This window comes from Myotis lucifugus, unplaced genomic scaffold (assembly GCF_000147115.1).
Source record: "Myotis lucifugus unplaced genomic scaffold, Myoluc2.0 scaffold_15, whole genome shotgun sequence".
Classification (NCBI taxonomy): domain Eukaryota; kingdom Metazoa; phylum Chordata; class Mammalia; order Chiroptera; family Vespertilionidae; genus Myotis; species Myotis lucifugus.
Window position 1 is genome coordinate 334,336 of NW_005871063.1, and position 6,241 is coordinate 340,576.

Below are 6,241 nucleotides of genomic sequence, written 5' to 3' on the forward strand. Positions count from 1 at the left end.
AGCATATTAGCCATATATATATATATATATATATATATATATATTTTCATCAAGCAATCTTGCTAAACTCTGTTATTAAATCCCATACTTTATGTGTGGAATTGGGTTTTCTATATAAAGTCATTTCATCTCTGAACAATGACAATTTCCTTTCCCCTTTTTAATCATTATTCATTTTATTTCTTCTTTCCCTACTACACAAGCTAGGACTACAATGTTGAACAGTGATTGTGATGGTGGACATCTTTGTCCTGTTTCTTATTTAAGGACATGCTTTCAACATTAATGCTTTCAACATTAGCTGTAGGGTTTTTGGGCAGGCCTGATAGCAGATTAAGAAATTCCCTTTATCCTGTTTACTGAGAGTTGTGTGTTTTTGTGGGTGTTTTTTTATTTTTATTTTTCATGAACAGAGATATGCAGAATGCTTTTTCGCATCTCTTGAGGTGGTCACATACTTTCCTCCTTTGAATTGTTACTATAGTAATTACATTAATATATTTTCTAATGTTAAATCATCTAACATTCATGCAATAAACTTACCCATAATCCTATCTAATAATAGACAAACAGGGTAATTGACCGTACCTTCGCTACGCCTCCCATTGGATAATCAGTGCAATATGCAAATTAACCGCCAACAAAGATGGCGGTTAATTTGCATACATAGGCTCCAAGCGGCAGAGCGAAGACTGAAGGCGAGCCGGAGAAGCGAAGATAGAAGACAGAAGGTGGCTCGGGCCGGGGCCGCGAACACGGAGGACAGAAGGCCGCTCCAGCCAGAGCGAAGGTCTGGGTCCTGGGTGCCAGAGGAAAACCGGTGCCCGCAGCCAGGAGAAGGGAAGGCCTATTGCATGAATCTCTTCGTGCAACAGGCCTCTAGTGTATATATAAAAGCCTAAGGGACCTTTATGACCAGTCTGACCACCAGGGGGCAGACATTCAATGAATGCCGGAGCTGCCCCCTGGTGGTCAGTGCACACCCACAGCCAACCTCTCTTGACCAGTCAACCGCCCGCAGTCCCTCCCCTCAGTGGGCTGGCCCTGATCGGCCGATCAGGACTGGGTGAGATGGCCCCAATCAGTCCCAATTGCCAGCCAGGTCGAGGGACCCCACCCGTGCATGAATTGGTGCACTGGGCCTCTAATGTATTATAATTTTTAAAATTTGCTTTATTCAGTTTGTTCATTTTTAATTTTTGCATTGCTATTAAAAAACAAAGTTGTACTATTTTTTACTAATTTTGGTCTCAAGGCTATTAGCCTCACTGAATGAATTGGGAATCATTCTTTCTCATTCTGTTCTCTGGAACAGTTCGTGTTATATTGGACTGGTATGTTCTTTGAATGTTTGAGTGACACTGGTAAAGCCTCCTGATTTTGTGCCTTTGTTTATGTTTTTACTTTATGGAAAGATTTTTACTAAAGTTTTAATTTCTCAAGAAATGTGTTTAAAATCTTTTACTGTGGTGGTAGATTTTTAAAAATCTACTTGTAGTTCTGTCATATTATGTTTCGAGGCTATGTTATTAGAGGCATGCAGATTTAGAATTATTTTATCTTCTTGGTGAACCAAATATCTTATCCTTATATAATGAACATCTTTAAAGTCATTTTTTTTCTGGTAGTAATATATTTCAATCATCTTTCTTTTATTTGATATTTGCCTGGTACCCCTTTGGAATCCTTGATTTTTAGTTTTTCTGTGTCCTTGCATTTTACATTGGACTCTTGTAAATAGTATGTTTGTTTCAATCCAGTCTGAAATATTTGCCTTTTTGACTAAAACGTTTATTTTGTACATAGTTGTGGTGACTACTGGTATATTTAGATGTATTTCCACCTTCTTATTATCTGCTTTCTATTTGTCTCATTTTTCATGCCTTTTCCACTTTTCCCAAATTTCCCTTATTTCTCTTCCTATTTCTCAGCAGGCAATCTTGCTTCCTATTTCACTGAGGGAAAAAAAAAAAGCAGCAGTTAGAGAAGAACTTCCACAAGCTCACTCATCTGGCCATGTGGCTGCATCTGAACCCATCTACAGTGCCTTTTCTTCTATTGAGGATAAACTCCCCTCCCATCCCTGTTTATGCACTAAATCCCATCCTTTCTTGCCTTCTCAGTGATGTTGTTCACTCTCTGTTCTGCATCATCAACCTTTTGTTCTTTATGGACTCCTTTCTATAAACATAGGTATACCGCTTTCCCCCACCTTACAATATTCCTGTTTGGGACCTTACTTCCTCCTTCAGCTACCATCCCATTTCTTCATTTTACAGCAAAACTATTAAGAGCAGTTGTTTATCTTTGTTGTCTCCAGTTCCTGTTCTCCCATTCTCCGAACCAACTCCCGCGAGCTAAGTTAGCAATGACCTTCACCTTTTAAACCCTTTTCTCATTATTCATCCTGCTTACTCACACAAAAGCATTTGAGACAGCTGATTATTTCCCTTTCCTTGAAATACTAGTAGCTTTTCACTTGGCTTCTAGGACACTCAACTATGCCAGTCTTTTTTTTTTTTTTTTAATCATTTTATTTTATTTATTTATTTTTGTCTTTGATTGGTTAAGGTGTTACATAAGTGTCCTTTTCGCCCCATTGCCCCCGCCCACCTCCCCACTCATGCCCTCACTGCCCTGGTGTCTGTGTCCATTGGTTAGGCTTATATGCATGCATACAAGTTCTTTGGTTAATCTCTCCCCTTTACCCACACCCTCCCCTACCTTCCCTCTGAGGTTTGACGGTCTGATCGATGCTTATCTATCTCTGGATCTGTTTTTGTTCATCAGTTTATGTTGTTCATTATATTCCATAAATGAGTGAGATCATGTGATATTTATCTTTTTCTGACTGACTTATTTCACTTAGCATGCTCTCCAGTTCCATCCATGCTGTTGCAAATGGTAAGAATTCCTTCTTTTTTACCGCAGCGTAGTATTCCATTGTATAGATGTACCACAGTTTTTTAGTCCACTCATCCCAGTCTTTTTCTTACCTCCTTTGTGGAATTTTAATCTCCTTTGCTTTTTACTCTTTATGTCTCTCACCACCAAACATTGGAATGTTCTAAAGCTCAATCCTTGGAATTCATTAATAAAGATTGTAATTAATGAATGTTTTAAATGTTTTACATGCGAATAATCACCAAATTTTTAATATATCCTGCCAGACATCCTGCCTGAACCCAGACTCACATGTGAACCTCAACTCCCACTTGTCATCTCTAATTTAACATTCCCAAACTGAACTCCTGATATTTCCTCCTTCCTAATCTGATCTAAACAAAATTTCCCCCTTCTCACTGAATGGCAATGCCAATTGCTCCCTTTGGTTAGGCCTAAAACCTTGGCATTATCTTTGACTTTCTTCTTTCTTCAGACCCACATCCAATCCATCATCAAGTTCTATTGGTTCTACCTTTAGGATGTATCAAGGATCCTACATTTCTTCCAACTCCATCCTAACATCCTTGTCAATACCACCATCACCTCTTCCCAGGATCATTACAATAGCCACCTACTTCCACCCTTGTCTCCCTTCAGTCTATTTTAAACACTGTAGCGTAAATCTGATCATATCATGTTTGTCTTCAAACAAAATCTACTTCAAAGAGATTATATCTATATTTATAAATCTATTAAAATATCTGAATATAGATTGAAAAACAAATGTAAGGTAATGTTAACAGGATTTTGTGTTTATTCAATTCTTTGGTTTCAAAAAAGCAGTGTTTTACAAAAAAATTATTCTATTTTACTAACAAGCATTGCTCACAAAGTTTCAGTGCTCAAAACAAATTGGGGACTTTATTGGGAATAGGTTACGTAAATGTCTTTACTGTAGCTATTCTCAAAGATTATGCCAAGGTTTTAGGCCTAACCATTGCACCTAGTGCCCCAGCCAGGGCATTCAGCAGGAGCTCAATCAATATTTTCTAGTGGATGAATTACTGGAGGAGCATCTAGCACTGGAAACTACCACTCTCAAGTTATTCAGTTGTAGAATAATTCCAAAGAGGAACTTGTGTTAATACCTCTAAGCCACTAGAGGTCCATTTAATAAATTATTGCTGCCCTTCAGTAGAATCAATTACTACTTCAGGGAACTGAAGAGAGTTCTCAGAGAGCAGGTTATGACCTGGAAAAAAATCTTGGTAAATCATTTTTATACTTAGAAACTCCACCTGAAAAGCAGTAGTAAAAAGTATAGTGGGATGAGCTGAAAGGCATCATGCTTTGCACCAATACCAACAATTTTTAGAACACATTTCACTACATGAGTTTTTCCACCAAGGATATTTTCTTATTTTAATAGTTTAAGCATGAAAAGCAGATATTCCTTCTGGAAATTGCAAATTGTTGACTCATTGCTTCTCTTTTAGGATCAGTAATTTCACATATTACTTGATTTTATTTTTGATAGGCAGAGTCCACGTTAAGACAGCTTTTTAAAAATATTTAAAGTATGTGGTTTACTTACCTGTTGTATACAATAATTTGTGATTCTAGGAGAGTTAAAATGGTATATTTTGTAATAACTGTTTGTGAAATATTTAAAATGCTATTGTTTTTTAAAGCTACATACTTCCATTAACTGCTAAGATTCATGAATATCCTCCAGAAGTGCTAGAAAAAAAAGTTAATTTCATTATTTAAGAGTAGTATTGAAGTGAAATAAAAAATTGATATAAAATTTAAATGTTTCCAGTTACCAAAATGGAAAAAGAATTTTACCAGTTGTCATTGCCCCATACACTGACACATCAATGAAAGCTTAGCTTATGCCTAAACCTTAAACCTTAATACTATTTGGCAGTGGGGGAGGGGGCATATGTCAGGTCAAACAAAGTATGTATTTCCAAAGCAGCATTTGCAAAGGTTAATCTGTTTACGGGCCTCAGAGGGGAAAGTGCAGTGTCCCGTGATCGATCCAAGACCCCTCCTTGGCTTTCACCCTGGTTAATAAACCACAGAGAGGGATAATTTTTAAGCTTAATTTGCTTAAATGGAAGTTTACTAATGTATTTTTAAAAATCCCCAAATTTGGGGGTTTTCAGCAAATTGATCTTATATATGAGAACACTCTAATTTCTTATTTCTTCTACTGACACCTTCTACTAACACCTAAAGATAAAGGGTCCCTGACTACTGGGTAATCTGACTACTGGGTAATCTGCAGGGAGACATTTCCAGAATCCCAGAACTCAAGGTGCCCTGAACACTCAAGGCCACGGTGGCCCGGGGAGTTGAAGGGGCTTTACCAGGAACCCGGGTCTCCTAACTCTGGGCTTAATGAACCCTCTTTCCCCAAACACCACCGTTCCAGTGGCACCAGGCAGAGTGAGGGTCAAAGTCAACAGACTGATCTCCCGTCCGCTGGCTGTGAGGGAATTTTAAAATGCGTTTCACGAAAGGGCATTTCTGAATATTTTGTTCCCCAAACACTGCACAGACAAAAGATGGTTAGCGGTGGGGGGAAACGCGAACGGGAGAGAAAGCGCGGGTTCTCGGAGACTGGACGGGATCTGAGCGGGGAAGAGGGAGTTGGGGGGCAGGGGCGCACTGAAAAGCAGTCTGGAGTGGAGAGGCGCCCCAAAGCGCCAACGCGGTGGCGCAGAGAGTGGGCTGCATTTATCTATTCTAGAGCCTTTCACAAGGGATCTGGGGGAGCCCTGCAGGGGCCACGGCCAGGGATAGATGCTCAGTCGCTCCCAGGTCGGGGGGTGGAGTGGGGAGGAGCTCAAAACGGGAGCCGTTTGGGCACTGCTCGCCCCACTCGGCGCTCGCCCTCCTCCCGGACTCTCCCCCACGCCCTCCCGTGACCCCTCCGGACTCTGCGACGCCTCCCCGAGCCGCACCGCTCTCCCTCCCCGCCCGCCCGCCCTCCAGTCCGCGCTCCAGGGGCCGATCGCGCTCCGCACGGTCTCCGAGCGCAGCCCCCGGCGGTGCGTCACAGCCGGCCGGCCTCCGCCGCCCCCTCCCTCCGCCTCCTCGCCGGCCCCACGCGATCCAGCCGGGAGAGGCGGGGAGCCGGGAGCGCGACCGCCGCGCAGCCACTCTGCAGCCGCCGGTCCGAGGCGCAGTCCCTAGGCCCCGAGCCCGGGCCCCCGGGAAGTCGGCGCCGCCGCGGGAGACCCGCAGGCTGGCCTCTGCGCGAGGCGCGGAGGGCGCGTAGTGATCGGGCGGAGGGCGCGAGCCAGGTAGCGGCGCGGAGTTGCGGTCGGGATGCAGTCGGTGCCAC